The sequence below is a fragment of the Cheilinus undulatus genome, linkage group 6, assembly GCF_018320785.1.
Source record: "Cheilinus undulatus linkage group 6, ASM1832078v1, whole genome shotgun sequence".
Taxonomy (NCBI): domain Eukaryota; kingdom Metazoa; phylum Chordata; class Actinopteri; order Labriformes; family Labridae; genus Cheilinus; species Cheilinus undulatus.
Genome location: NC_054870.1, coordinates 23,555,596 through 23,571,788, shown reverse-complemented (window position 1 = coordinate 23,571,788; position 16,193 = coordinate 23,555,596). Strand labels below are relative to the sequence as shown.

The window sequence follows — 16,193 nt, the reverse complement described above, 5'->3', positions numbered from 1 at the left end:
TTTTCTTCTCATTTTTTCTCCCTATTTTTAAATGGTCTTAACTGAAACTTCCTGTGACAATATAGCTGTTTATGCAGTAGGTCAAGGTAAAACTAATTGTGGGAAATTTAGATGTTAAAAAGGGCAAATAATGCAAAGAAAACAAGTGCCAACAGTTCAAAAGGAAAAAGAGAGGTTATAAAAAATTATATATTATAAACCTTTACCTCTAGATAGATTGGTCTAGGGTTTTTTGTTTTTGTTGCAGATAATGATAAAATTATCTTAAAGCAAACATTCAATTATGCAAAGTTAGTTTAGGAAGAAAGGATTTGTCTTGTGAGCCTAAATAAGTTACAGAAAGGACTCAAAAAACAATTTAGAATTGTTTTGACAAAATGTGAAACTTGATCTGTGATTATTAAGGTGCATGTTTTCCTTACCTTAATTACCAAGTATGCATAAGATAAAACACTATAATTATGTAAAATTCATGCTTATAATAATGCAGTTTATGCACCCATCACCAAGGTTAAGCAGCAAGTTAAAATGAGCCCCCCCCCCCCCCGATCATCGAGGATTCAGTCATTTAATCATTTTTATGGGTTTAATTCACGCAAAAAAAATCCAAAACAACTTATTTCCCTGTCCTCCTTTATCCACTGGAGGGCGCCCTTACCCTTTCTGGCAAATTCAGGGGGCGATGGAGGCCAGTTATGTGAAGTCTGTGTCTGTCAGATCTGAATCGAATCTGGCAAAAACAAACTACAGCAGTACCTTCCAGCATGCTTGTCCACCCACTCCCTTAACAGTGAACACGAAATGCTAAGTATTGGCAAAATATGAATTTTAAGAATCCATAAGTTCTGATACTCGCAGATTGGTCGGCATTTACCGTGTAAACTTTATTGTAATTAGTACATTAGCCTACATTTACAAAAGTTGCCAAAGACGATTGTATAATCCCACACAATTACAACTAAAGCCGCTGTTTGGTGACAGTACCAGAATGCACCCATGTAGGCTCCTAACATATGGCAGGCCCTGAAAATAATTAATTCATGCTCATTTAGGTTCTGTTGTAAAAATCTGAAACATAAAACGCAATCAGTCGTGTCTGGTGTTTGTATGTGACAGAGCAGAGGCGGTGTGTATTCAACATTCATACTGAGTTTTAAAACGCCACAACATCCATCATTCTGAGCACCACTGGCCCTCTAGCCGAGACCCATGCCATACATGTATTGATAGTTATTGGGGGGACATTAGTTGTTCGTCTGGTGAGACTCAGAGTTTTTCCCTCCTGCTCCACATCTGGAAACATTGCATCACGGCTAAAACCCCGGATAGAGACCCAGCCGACACAGCTGCATGAGCTGAAACCAGAGCCGTGTATACACAGGGTTGAGTCAACTTTAACGCTCATCAGCAGTGAAGAGGGAAGAAAGCCCAGGTCAGCTCAGGACAAAGAAGGGGGACAGGTTTATGAGACACGACATTAGCTATTGCACAGGGGAGGAAAAGAACGTAAAGGATTATTTAGCCACAATCTCTGTTGTCTGTTGGCGTTAATGTAGCGTAATAGTTGGCAATGGAGAATATGCTGATTTAACGAGTAATACAAAAATATCAAACTACCCTTTGAAGTAGGCTATCTGGAAGACCGAGTCCATTTTCCCACTGGGTTGCATTTTTCTCAGTTGGGGAGGCATTTATTTTTTACTGATGTGAGCCTGTTCGATAGGCCGCTGACTGTGGCAACGCGCACACAGTCAAACTGTTCCCTGACTTTCAGCATTTATCTTCTGGTAGGCATAAACTCACCATAATGCCTTACTTCTTAATTTTAATTATGCGAAAGGAAATCCTAACTTGATATTTATGTCCTCACCTTCACGCAAGTCTATCTCCACCTACATCAAGAGATGCTCCGTATTACCACACCATGTCCCTTCTGCAGGTGTGATTAAAGAAAGCTGTCATGCTCCTTTTGTTGCGCAAGTGGATTGTCACGTGACATAATAATCAAATGTTTCTCTTTCATTATCTCCAAAATCATGCTGTCGTTGTTAAAATTTATTTAAAATGCATGGAATATTTGCACAGAGGTTGTTTCAATGATGGTAAAATATTTAAAGTTGTTTTTTTTAACTGATAAAATAAAACGCTCATTAGCATGTACAGGTTTAAACAGGGGTTAATGTTCTTTTTATTGGCGTCTGCTTAGATGCGGTAGTGGTTGACATTATTGGGTGTTTCTACTGTTGAACTTTTTTCTGTCTGGTACTCTCTCTTTATTAAAGAAACAACAATTCAACGCCAACAAAGAAAAAGTTCATAACATAGTTTGAGGGTGACGTAAAACAAAGAAAAAACGTTCAAGTTCTCAAAATTCCTCAAGCAAACAGAATAGACAGCACAACAGCTACAACCACCATCACAGTTACCCCTTTAGACCATTTTTTTCTGCCCATATCTGCCACTTTTAACTTTTTTTTTGCCATCTTAGTCTCTTTTATAAAATTTGTGCTGCACTGGGCCATTTTTTGCCTCTATTGGCCCATTTTCAAAATTGTAACTCAATTTCAATCCACCTTTTCTGTCTGTTTTTGTCCCTTTTTACCAATGTTACCTTTTTTTCAATGATTCAGTCATTTTTCTCTATGTTGTCTCAGTTTCTTCCACTTTGTCTCATGGCATCCTAATGATTTATCATATTATGGCTTAGAAGTCTGACAATACTTTAAAAATACTTTGGTCCAATGTGCTCAATCACATTGATAACATTACCAGAAAAAGGTTATTCTTTTTTGAAAAACAGGTTTACATTTTGAAAAAGACTATATTGTAATTTAGCATTGTACTTTGTTACTTGATATGATCTCAATCTAGGATGCCCTGTCCAACATATTTGTTGAACCTTCTTGATATGGGCCCTGGAAGTACCACTTTAAACCATAACAATTGAGAATGGAGACCCCTGCTGGTGACTGTATTCTTTCAATAGCCTGCTTTTGGTGATATTAAAAGAAATGGGGGAAAATTAAACCCATTTTCTTAGACTGGTTTTCCGATTCTTCCTTCATGTCCTTGGTTTAAACTGACAAAGCAGAAAGAGTAACTCCTTCGCTTCTTCTTCAGTCGCACCCAGTCTGAATGAGTGTCTGCTCGTACCCTGCAGGAGGAGGCTTCACTCAACCCAGTGTATATATGGCTCTGGATAAGGCCAATGTAGCTGGCCTGGCTGCTAGTGCTCAGCACATTCAGGGCTTGCTGCACACAAGTCCTCGACCCCAACTACAGTCTTCATGGAAGATTAGTAGCCGTGCGTCGAGTTTCGTCTCTACAGAGGTATGTTAAGCTAACATTATCGTATATTCTCGTAAGTTTCAGTGTTTGTCTGCTTGTGTAGAGGAAAGCTTTAGTGGAGCGGAAAACCGTGAGAGTCGAGTTCAGTTTACAAAGAAGTTGTCATCTTTGAGACAGCAGCTGGGGCTGGTTCAAGCACTGATGGCAAATGAATTGAGACCAACTCATTACTTTTCCGTCTAAACAAGCTTTTGTAACGACTAAAGGCTTGAAACGGGATATAGTATTGTGACAACATGCGAGTGTTCCGTTAAGAAATGATGGTCAATGGGAGTTTTTATTATCAACTGTTTCACCATTAAAACGCCTTTAGACTGGCCGTCTGTGAGGATTTAACGCGTTACACATAGCCCAGTTAAGCATGAGGGATGTTTATTTTCCAGGAGACTTACAGAGAAAGGAAGGGCTGTAGTTTTTAACATATTTTGGTTTTATTTAAAGCAGCTTAGAAGTCAGCAGGGACCACTGGTGGATATGACACATTAACAGATGTTAAGCTGGGATCATCAGCAACAAGGTTTAAGATTTGGAAGGCTAAGGGAAAGGAATTTTTATACACAACTTGTGTGTGTATGTGTGCAACCTGTTTGACAGAATGCCATTTTGGCTGTAAGCAGTCTCTCTCAAATCTCTTTCATAGACTCACATTCATTCCAAGGCTGAGCTTCTATAAACTACATGTTTACACATTTAGTCCTCTAACTTTAGAAAGAGTTTATTCATACCTCTGTGACACTGACCTGATGGACATCAGGAGACTAAAACAGCCTTCTTTCTCTGTCCTTTTACCTTATTACATACCAGATGAGAAGATACTGTCACTGGTGTGTAAACCCTGGCTGACCTGTTGAGCTCTAAACTTTCCTCCTATGCACTGATTTGTTTCTTGCTTTATAATATATGAGTGTACGTGCCTAACATGTTTTGAATAGTTCTACTCATGCAGTATGGGTGCTGTCTTAGTACTAGATTTGGTAGATGTAATCATGATGGTTAAAGGGTGGCTGACATGGTCTAAATAAGAACCACATAATTTATTTTTTGATACGCTGTATTGTACAAGACAAACCCCATGCATCAATGTCACCTTTATTGGATCCCTTTTGCAGTAGTAAGAACCATAGTTTTGATTTGTGGTATGATCAGTTTGTAATATATTGGTCAGTTTTAGTATGCTGTTTAAATTTTAATTTAACTAAAATAAACTTTCCCTGGTTGTTTATATGATACATTTGATATAAAACAGTCAAATCTTCATATTTGTCTGCTGATGTGTCACCCCAGAGGGTTTGCCCCAATGATGAGTGAAACTCAGAGAACTGGGTCCAAAATAAAGCAGTAACCATTTTATGTGAGAATTTCCCCCAATAATTCCAAGATGCCTTCTGCATTACATATTTTATTGCATCCTAACCAAATGCTTTGTAAGGAGAGATTTATTTGTAGAAGCAAAGAGCTAGAGCCTTTTCTGCATCTGCTGCAGGCCTACTGTGCATGCATACTTTTCAAAAGTCTGCAAGGGTTGCTGCTAATTTGTGACAGATTTCACAAATCTTTTTATTAATCTAAATGACATAAGAATAGAAAAGGCCTCCAAAGCAGACTTTTTACAAACATAAGAGCCTACAGAAAAATGGGAATATCTAAGACAAGAGAGGCTGTAATCTTTATGGGGGAATTAAATATATTTTCACAGCTACTCATCAATCGTTTGTTGCCATATGGACTACAGAAGTCAAATATTGGCTTAGGAGGGCGCAAGTTGTGTGAAGTGATCTTAAACGTGTTCAACTTGCATGTTCCTGGTTTCAGTGTTACACATACTGATTTTGTTTTATAAGGAATAAGATTTATTCATTTTTGCTGAACAAAGCTGGTGTTCTGAAGTGATCTCTGAGCTGAGTTCACACAACAGTCAGCATAAGATTAAGTTTTATTTGCTGCTGGTGCTTTTTACTTGCAGTCACTTAAAATCACATCTCAAAAGTCTCAGCTTTGTGCGGTTTTGGCTTGTATTCAGGAGCAGTTTAGGTTTCAGTGTCATGTTTAAGGTCACTTTGACACGCGGACAGGAGAAACTATTTGGAAACACATCACCCAGACTCATATTAACATACAGCTATCTTCTGTCCAAGGAAATTAGAATTATCCAGAAGCCTCAGACCAATATAAGCCCCTTCCCCATTTACCTGTAAACAGTCATAGTAACTAAAGAAAATATTCTGAAGCATCTCTTTTCAAGTAAAGCCAGAGAACTGAAGGACACTCCTGAATGTGAACCATAAACAAATGCCTAACAGAACTTCATCACCTCTTAAAAGAGCATCATAACTTGAGCTAACCTCATCTAAATGTTTTAACATGTTTCTAGGCCAGATATACTCGAAATCTAAAAAATATTCTCTCTTTTGGTGCAATATCTGCTCCGCTCAAAATCATACATTTTTATTTTTTGCATGCAATTTTGAAACACAGTCATCAACCAATGAATTGTTTGGTGTGTCTGTATATAACTTTATTTTGCTGGACAAGAAGACATTTTGGGTTTTTTCTGAGGGGCTTTGACCTTGTTTTTGGGTTTAAGGCTCCTGCCAGGGACTTTATTGGGTAATCGATATCTATTTGTATGTTATTTTTAGGGATGCACAGACGCATCGGTTTACATCAGCATTGACTGATATTGGCCCTGTTTACAAACATTTACCGTTGAACAAATCATATGGCATGACTAGAAATATTTCAGTTAGGAACACTCTTGTCATACATTTTGCCATTTTATTGCAAAATGAATGACAAGAGTGTCACTTGGAGGGGAAGGCTCTGCACAAAAGATGCTCCTAGCATCAGTCAAGCAGCGTGCTTTGACTAACCAGGGAGCGCATAGCCAGAAACCCCTGTATCAATGGCTACATTCATGACAATGCTTATTGTATACAATAAAATTAGTTCAAAAGCAATTAATACATAGTTGCATGAATCTAAATATAAGGGTGCAACAAACTGTATCCTATAAAGGAGGAAGCTGAGGTGGAGGAGGTTAAGCTTTGCAAGCCGCAGCGTGGTGCATCAGCATTAATGCAAGCAGGGATTAATGAGAAGTAAGTCATATTTAAATACACTGCTGTGTAGAGAGAAAGAGCTGTGATTGGCTGTGGGAGCTAGGAGTCGATAATTAGGATCAGCTGGGCATCAGCTGATTGCAGCTGAGTGTATGACTGCTGTGTCCTTCATGAAATAATACTGAGCTTCATTTAGTAGTTATTTATTTTAAAGGGTCAGAACATATGAATGAACATAAGTATAAAAGACAAATTAAAACATGGGGGTTAGCATGGTTAGCAGATCTGCTTATTTATATCTGTAGTCCCTGGGCAGGTAACACAAAAAATAGACAATACAAAAAATCCTTACAATGTAAAAACACACAATAGGAAGATAAATGTAAACAGTTACTGGAGTGTTGAGTCCATTCTCTTTTGTCTGGGCTTTTTTTGTGTGTGAAAAAAAACAGAGACTGCTAGTGGTTTTTAGGCTTGTGGGGGGCTCATTGAAACCCTACTACCTGTCTGGATGGTACCCCAGGCTGTGCTTACTAGACACATCCACCCATGACTCCACCCTAAAGGTGTGGTATTTGTTATTTTTTCAACAGATTGTGTTTCCATGCTCCTGGAAATATGCAAGGAGACCCAGAGTATGACCTGGGTTGTGTCAATCCTCTGTCCTGCCCAATGGTGCTCTCAGGTGGACTTTTTTTGCCAGTACCCTTACAGCTGCCTCAGTTTTTGGCCAAACATGCCTGAAAGTTCTGAAGTACAGTACTGTATGGTTTGTTAAAGACACTGTAGATTTTTGACCTCATCAAGCTGCTGGAGCAATTAGAAACAATACAAAGGGACGTTTCTATAAACTCTTGGTTTGCAGGTTGCTTATTGCTTTGGAGTAAACTGGACTGACTTTTTGGTATCTGCTTAGCAGCATCTTTGTGAAGAGGCAGTTAATTCAGTCATGAATCTTACCAGTCTATGTCAGGATTTCTTTGTTGAGGGTTTGGCCATTGCACAGCAGAGAGGAGCCTTGTTTACATGTTTCCTCTGGTTGTGTGCTCATTTATGAGCTTTTTCACATAACTAGTTTTAGGTCAATGCAGCTTGGAGTTCTTGGCATACCTCAGTGTGAGTATAGTGACTTTAGGGGGCTGGTTGATCATCTGTTGTGTATCCCTGCGAGTTCATTGATACAAATTTAGTGTGTCTCCACCCTTGATATTGTTGTCAAAAGTGTCTCATAATTTCCTACATTAAATTCAGAGATTCAACAAAGAAAAGAAAGAATGGACTCACTGTTCAGTGTGTGGTGCAGACAGAGGAGAGCATGTGCATTTATTTAGTGTGTGTGGGTTGTAGAAGAAACCTATGCTCTGTCTTTGTGCTGTTTCCTGTGTTAAGCATGTGATCCTGGCATATCTCAGTCCATCTGACACTGAAACTCATGACCACGTGCCTCATGTTTTTTGAATGCAGCAAGTCAGATCCATCAAGAGAGACAGGGATCATTTCAACATGATTTTTGTGGGTGTGAGTTATGAATCAGAGTGCCATTACAATGCTTTAATGTTTATTCATGAACTCAATAAATAAAAATAAAGTTAAGTGGTGGGTCTTGGTATTTATTTCCTTATTTTAAAGGCTGGTGCATTTTGTCCTACACATTGATTGAATTATTGCTGTGGTTGAACTTTGTTAGTGCAGGTTAAAGGAAGTATTATTTAAAAATCTGAATTTGCAGACCAGCTGAATATTGAGCTGAATTGAATGACATTTTCTTGCATCTCTGCTCAGCCAACAGTTTGAGTCATATGTGGTGTGATCACAAAGAAGCTGAAGTGACCGAGGAGCCTGCAGGCGCTCCTCACTAATGTTCATGTGACAGTGACATACAGAATGAAGTGCACATGGATCCCCTTTTCTGATAAATTCTGCCTCTATTCTCTGCTCATGGTTGTTTTGAGGCTAATTTAGGACTGTGCCCTTTAGATCTGTGTTAATATTGTGGATTACCACATTCCAGGTTAGGCAGTGAGATGAGGAAACAACCAGAAAAACTTGAACCTGATGACATCCTTTTTTTTCAGAGAGCAGAGGTGGTGCTTTGTTAATAGGAAAAAGGAAATATTTAAAATAGTATGACACAACCAGTCTATAGTTTAGATATGGCTAGAACCAGGAAACAATAATCAGCCTCTGGAGGACAGAAGGAAATAATAGTTCTGAGAAACACAGGTGCATAGTGTGTAAGATTACACAGCACGTTTCAGTACAACATTTCAATAATATAAAGTGAGTATATCTTTTCTGATGAAATAGCCATATTAATAAAGGACATCACACATTGGGCCTGCCCACAGAGTTTGCTGGGCACCTGCAAAACTCAGACAATGGACCGTCCCAGTTGTGGTTTATTGGTGATAACATTGTATTGGACCAGAAGCAATGGTTCTGGCAACTTTTCTAACTGAAAACTCATTTTGAAGCCAAAGAGTGTATTAAGCTTCTGTTGGGATCTAATGCTGAAGTTAATTGTGTTTTTTTGACCCCCCCCCCCCCCACACACACACAACTTTTTAACTGTTTTGACCAATTTTTAAGTACAATTTAGCCATTTTTTCCTGACCATTTTTGCTCCCTTTAAACTCCTCTTTGTCACTTTCAACCAATTCTCCTCATTTTTACCCATTTTTGCATCTGTTTATCAATTTTATTGCCACTTTCAACCCCTTTTTGGCATTTATTTATCCATTTTCACCACTTTTTCTAGCCCGCTGTGCTTCTTTTTGCTATTTTTTTTTTTTGCCACTTTCAACCATTTTTGCCACTTTTAACCCATTTTAAGCACTATTTGCTGTAATTGAATTGTATTGCCCCCAGTTATCTCTGTTTTATCTGCTTTATTTTCTGGAATCCTGACTATTGTGTGCATTATGACTTAGCTATGAAATTTGGCCATACTTTCCAGATACTTTAGTCCAATGTGCCAGTCTACATTGTTAACATTATCTAAGGTAATAATATTTTAAGGAACGAGGTTTACATTTTGACAAAGGTTAAATTGTACAGTCCTTTAGCATAAATAATAAAAAACTAATTGTTCCTTTGATAAAAGGGGTTATTATTCAGGTGAAAATAAAATATTGATAAAGCAGCCTAACTTTTCAATGGACTGTGATTTTGCTGGCTTCTATTAGCCCCTCATTTGGTTGGGCCCCAGAAAGTTTTCCCCCTGTATCCCCCCTTATTGTTGGCCTTGATACAAATATGAAAAATCTGAATTCATGTGATGGAAAAAACAATTATGCTGCCCTTTTTTGAGCAGCATTGGGTGCTATCCCTTTTTTTTGTTTCTCTTGTTGACAGCAGCTAAAGAGTAAAGGCACAAAGACATGGGGGAAGCAAGCAAAGGGAAGATTTATGTGTTGAGAATGTCAGAGAAGTGCCACAGAAGAGTCATATTTCTTCTCAAATTGACTTCAGTCTCTTACTTTGTTAAGAATTTGATGATATCAAATTCTTAATAAAATTCAGTGCAGATTATGCATGTTTCAGTCACTTACCTTTTCTCCTCTTAGAACCCCTAATAGTTTACCTTCTTGTACTTATAATATTAATTGTTATATACTATCTTTTTGAATAATTATTGTATAATATTCTGTGAATATTCTCTTCTGCTTTCTGCAAGAGATATTTCACATCCTCACTTTCACATCTCATGTTCATTTTCTGAAGGTAGCAGCGTGTCAGCTTAGCTCTGCACAAGGACTGGAAATACAGTAAAACTTCAGCCAAAAAAAGCCATCCCAAGTCAAGGCTCGGTCCCTTTACTAGCCTGGTATCGATGCATGTTTTGACTAAAAAAGTTAGATCTGAATTAGAGACCCCTATACATTATATATATAGTATGTATTCTATATATCTGAAAAAAACAGATGTTGCATTAAAAAAAACAGAAAAATGAAGTGCATTTTCTGTACATTTGTAAAAATTACATCCAAATCTTGTATTTTTTTCCTTACTGGGTCTTAATGTTTTCGGAACAGCCGTCTTACAAGAGGCTGACACAGACTCAGTCGGAAGAGGAGGAGGATAAGTAGAGACAAAGCAGGCTGTTGGAGCAACTTGTTTCTTCATTTACTTCATCAGTCCTTTCTAACTATTCAAAGTTAAGTTTAGCAGACAGACTTCGGCCCATGAGTGTAGCTGCTGTGACTGTTCATCGGTAGCGCACACTGAAGCTGTAAATAAACAATCAGCACATGAGCAACCCGCATCATGTTGACACTTATGGTGGGAACCCACTAAACGCCGATTGGCCTCGTGTAGCTTGGCGTCTGCCTGAAGGTTCATACCAATGTAGTGCAGCAGCGTCACCAGAAACTCAGAGCTCACTTCTCTTACCAGTTTTAGAAGTAGTTATACGAATGTTGGCTTGCTTCATAAGCTTTAGCTAAAGCTAACATAGCTATGCTAGCTACATAATTAACACTAATACATGATTCAATGTAGCTAAGTTAAGCTTTAGCAAATGTAGCTTGGGCTAGCCTAGCTACTCAGCTTATGTAGCTGCTTTTTGAGCTTAGCTTAAGATCAGTTAGCTGTGTAGCTCCGTTTGCTACTTAGCATACACAGCTAACAGAGCTGCTTTTGCTGCATTAACATTTTTTCATGGAGGATGAGCTTTTTCTGGAAACTGTTTATTCTGCTTCATTTAACATTTTGTAATCAGGTTTTGCCGGTCAGGTTTTTAACTTTTGGTATCCTAACCCTTACCCTAACTTTAAATGGAAGTTTAATCCAATTTTATTTGTATATTTTAGTGGGTTTTTCAGTTCTCACAGAAATGGCATCTCACATGATTGGTCTGATGCTTGTCCCTAATACATACAGAAAATTTTCACAAGATGCAAGTAAGTTAAAGCAAAGGCTGTTAATTGCATGCTAGCAGCTCTTAAGGTCACTGAAAACATGTAATCTTTTTAAAATTAATATTGGCTCTACAGGAAAATTTTTGCTGTCTCTTATAAATCTCCTTTATACATTATCTGCCAAAATTCAATAAGAGCATATTCTCAGATTTCCCTAGTTATTTTTGCAAAGCTACTTCATTAGTTTATTAAGCTTCAGTGTTCCCAATCTAATGGAAGGATGGGGTGACTCACTGTAGCTGGAGCCTGCCTACATCAGCTGCCAGAAAACACCACAACGTGATGTAGAATGAAGGAATCTCAGTTTGAATGATGTCACTTAATAACTGCAATTTGGTGAATGCAAAGACAACATTAATTATGAAATCTGCTTCACATCTTTACATATATCATCTGTAATTTTTCACTAGTCTGCTACAAAGTGCGAATTGTATCTTGATATGAGGTTTTTCCTCTCTGTTTTTCTTGCCACCAAATTCAAACAAGGTTAGATAGATATCAACAGATGTTGACATCTGGGGTTACTTTTTAATCAAAAATGACATGGCTAAAGAAAGGAAAGATCCAGATTGTCTCCAATGGGGCATTAAAGTTTTGTTTTCTGTTTTTGGATGTTTTGATCTCAGTCATTTAACAGTTTTAGTTCCAGTAATTCTCTTGTTGCTTTAAATGTAAAATCACATAGATTTCCAGTTGCACATTTGTTTCGTGTCAAGGCAGGTGTTAATTTAATAGAGAGTGCATTTCTTCCTGATGCATTAGCCAGATGAAATGCCCTCTGTTGGGCTCTTTATGGTTAATGAAAGTAGTGGCTCAGACATGTTTTTCCTTTCATTTGAGACTGGAGTAAAGAAAAACAGCTGAGCTCATGGGAGAGAGCCAGGCTGCCTCTCGTAGACACAGCTCTGCTGCTGTAGTGTGCTGGAGAGAGGAGACCAGAGGGAGAGTATTGAAGTGCGGCCGATGGTGTGTTGGCAGGACGCCGCTGAATGTGTTGTGAGGCAGGAAGTGTGACACTGAGAGCGCAGGAAGTGGCTGCTGTGTGGAGCTATGCTAACTCTTTCGTCCAGCCGCTTCAAGGGCTGGGATCAATTCACTTTCAGTTCAGTGGAGGGAACTATTCATTTTGTAACAATAAACATGTGGAGTGCTTTTCTTTTTTTTTTTTTTGTCTTCATACAAGTGATGTTGAAGGCTTATTATGCTTTGTGCTCTAGAAACATGGTAGAAGAAAATTCAATTTCTGTTGTGAATTAGAGATAAAAAATCAAATTAAAGACATCAACTGTAGCCCAGAATTTTTTTTGCCTTCATTTACTTCAATATTCATTTACTTAAATATTCTTAGAATCTGAAGCTGTGGTAAGCTAAATTCTAAACTTATCCTTCAGTATTTACAGCTACTTCTTCCGACCCATCTTCTACTTCTCTATTGTGGTCATCAGCCTGAGCATGTTTTCACACACAGTCACTCTTTAACCAAACTGGTTTGTGTTTCTCAAACTCAGTAGGTGTTAAACAAATGAGCGGACAAAAAATCCTCTGCACATATGTCTCATCCATTTGACATCATGGAATCTTTTTTAAATATCCTCTATTTAGGAAGTATGCTGTAGTCAGTCATTAATCATGAGGACCTTTGAACAGACTGTATGATCGATTTAGACTCTTAGAATGGGAATTAACATCCATGAAATGATTCAAAACTACTGAAAAGGCTGCTTTCTCAAACAGCTGTGTTTATTTTAGAGCTATATTTTAAACTCACAATTTTCATCTTTAAATAGTGATTAACTGCAAATTAATTGTGCATTTTTTTATCTGTTCTGAATGTACTGTACAGGGATATTTCTCAAGATTAGAATACCCATATCGACACATAAGTAGACAAAAATGCTTTCTTTATGCAAATGTTTGTTCATGGCAACAACCTGAAAAAGTGACGGATAATGTCCAAAAAAATTCTCTACACTAAGCACAAAGATACTGAGTGCTCTTGCCCTTAATGTGACATTACTGAATAATATCACAATGTAGTATCTAACCTCAGATTTGTAGAAGTTACTCCTCTGTTCTAGGCAGCTTCACACAACAGATCTCATCATCACACATGTACATAAAGTACATAGTTAGTTTTAATCACTTAAAGGTCATTCCCTGGATCCTTCACACTTGAAGCTGAGAATTTCAACCTCACATGGGGGAAAACAAAGGCTCACAAAAAACATCTCTTTCCACCAAGAGGGCTCGAAACAGGACAATACAAAAAAGAGATAATAAACAGAGAATTAAACTACACATTACTGGGAGAAATCAAGTCTCTAGTGAGAGCATACATGTGGACGAGAGAGCCTTTTAGTATTTAACTTACAATAATGGCTCTCGAAGAAAGTTCATAAGTGCAGTCGTCAGATGCAAATTATTTCTAGCAGAACCTCGTCCTCCACAATATTAATCTGCCTGCAATCTGTAGCCAATCATTTAGCAACCACTGTTGAAAGTTTGTTGCTTGCAGAGTTGTCTGAGTGTCTCTCCATTGTAAACAGTCCAGCATGGCCTCCCTTTGGCTAAGGGGACGGCTCTCTGCATTGGCGGTGTGCTTGGCCAGCAAGTGGTTCAGGGTATTTAAAACTCTACAATCAATCAACCTAATCATTTCATTACTTCCACATGCTTAGAAAAACACATCCCTGCAAGTGAGAGTGAGCAAGAACGGAGAAGGGGAGGAAGTAAACACGGCGAACAGGTAACCTTGCAAAGCAGATGGATTGCCTGTTTCTGTGTTTCTCACTGGCGAATCCATCTTGCAAAGCTCCCGTCTGAACCGTTTGGGCCCAGTTAGAAAGTGACAGGACCAATCAGTGTTGAGGGGTAGTACTTTCGGGTGCGGCAGAGTTGTGACGTAAACAAGCAGCAACAAGAGGCTGGTGCAATTATGGCGGAAGACCTTAGCGCGGATCCTGCTAAAGCGCCAGTTTTATAAGAGCTTGAAGACATTTCTACGTAAAAAAAAGAACAAAGAACAGCATTGAGTTGTTTTCTTTTCAAAAACGACAAAAGTCGAGTATTGACATGTCTACAGTTGCCATGGTCGCATTATGCAGTTTACTACGGAGTTTACTCCTTAGGTAGGGGTGCAGCTCAGTAGCAGCTACGTCACATGTTTTAATGCTCTGATTGGCCCCCAAAGATGTTATAGACAGAACGTTCATCCAATCACCCTTCAAGTTTTTTTTTTTTGCAGAGGCTCTGCCCTTTCCCAAATGCTGTTGGTGGTTTACCAGATGGATGTGTGAAACAAATCCATCCGGCATGTCAGGTTAGTGAACAGGCTGAAATGGTTGAAAGTGTGGGTTCATTTTCCCCCAAAAAATGAGATGAGAAGCATGACGTGCAAATGCCTGTTGAACAGTGATTTCATCAAGGCATGCATCTTTTTGCACAAGATTGTATTTACTTCTATACCTTCTACTGATCTAGGATTCAGACAAGTTTTATATTTATTTTTAGGTTTTATCTTTTAAAGAAAATGAGCAGTAATGTTGTATTATAATTCAAGTTCAGAGATTGAAGATTCACAAAGTCGTTTGTTTTGACTGAGACTTTTCCAACAAAAAAGATCATTTATTTTAGCATGTTCTGATCTCAAACACTGGATGTTTAACATGTTTCGTAACCTGAACTGTTTTTATAGCCAGTAAATGAAGTGTGCTTGTTATTGACTTTCACTTCAGGTAGCATACATCTTCAGTGTTTAGTGAGAAAGAGACTCAATAAAATTTGAGTTGTTAACAGTAAAAAAACATATAGTTTATTTTTTATTTAATAAAATCATTACAATTCCCATCCCTATTCTCTCAGAAAGTAAGGGGGAGGCCATGAAGGAAGTAGACCAAAGTAACCATGTATGGTTCTCTGCCTCATAAAGGTTAAGGTCTATTTATGGCTTTATGCCTTTATCTGTGAGAGAGGATTGATAGTTGGGTCAAGAAAGACAGTAGAGATTTGAACCAGGCCATCCACTTGAAGGACAGCCGCCTCTTTGCATGGGGCGCACAGACATGACCACAGACATGGAACCTCATTGCTTTATTACCCATTTGAGATTGATGTGCATGCGTTTGCCACTAACCTAAGCAGATTGCAGCAACAGTAAATATACAAAAGATTAAACTAATAATAAATCATGTGACACTGGGAAAGTACAGATAACATTTGGAGGATCATACGGATTAGGTCCTTTAAAGCAATCTCTGAATTCTAGTTTTATCACCACCTGAATGGCTGACTGATCTCCATACTTGTCTGAAATGTTTAAAACCTTGTCACAGACTCTATTTAAAAGTCAGCCCCAGTGGGAACACCACCCCCCTCCTCCTCCCCCCTCCTCCCCCAGGTGCGGAACTGAAAAAGAGGAAGTTGCGTGTGCCGTATGTGTGTGTTAAAGTGGGACTTCTCTGAGAGTCAGATGTGAGTTTAGAGGAAGAGGAATCAAGAAGTTGTACTTGGTGCAGAATGTTTTTTGAAAAACACTTTTAGATGCCGCTGATCTTCCGCTTTTTCTGTTTTCAGCTGTATGTGGCTGCTCTTCTCATTTTGCCTTTTTATGAGAAATGAACTGAGGTGCTTCTTCTACTGCCTTCTGAACTTGCTGCTGATTTTTCTATGGACACAGATTGAGTGAGTACACTCCCAACATATATGTGGTTTCTGATACAGAAGCTAGAGCTTATGATTCCTATAAACAGTTTCTAGTCTTCTTGCAGTTTTGCCTGGTTAAAAGCCAGCTGGTGTATAATTAGTATTTATCTATTACATATTTTTTTTTAAACCAGACATCCAGACTAGGGCTGGGCGATTAATCGGA

The 16,193-nt window shown here is 38.4% G+C and overlaps 1 protein-coding gene across 2 annotated transcripts in view; it reads left to right on the top strand.

The window, feature by feature from the left end:
• The first annotated feature begins 3,201 nt into the window (after nucleotides 1–3,201).
• Nucleotides 3,202–16,193, top strand: part of wipf1b (WAS/WASL interacting protein family, member 1b) — a 33,112-nt gene continuing 20,120 nt past the window's right edge. The window contains exons 1-2 of one of the 2 annotated variants that reach the window (XM_041790109.1): nucleotides 3,202–3,330; nucleotides 15,899–16,006. The gene's annotated coding sequence lies outside the window, so the exon portion shown is untranslated. The remainder of the gene's footprint in view (nucleotides 3,331–15,898; nucleotides 16,007–16,193) is intronic. The other variant, XM_041790110.1, reaches the window with a different exon arrangement.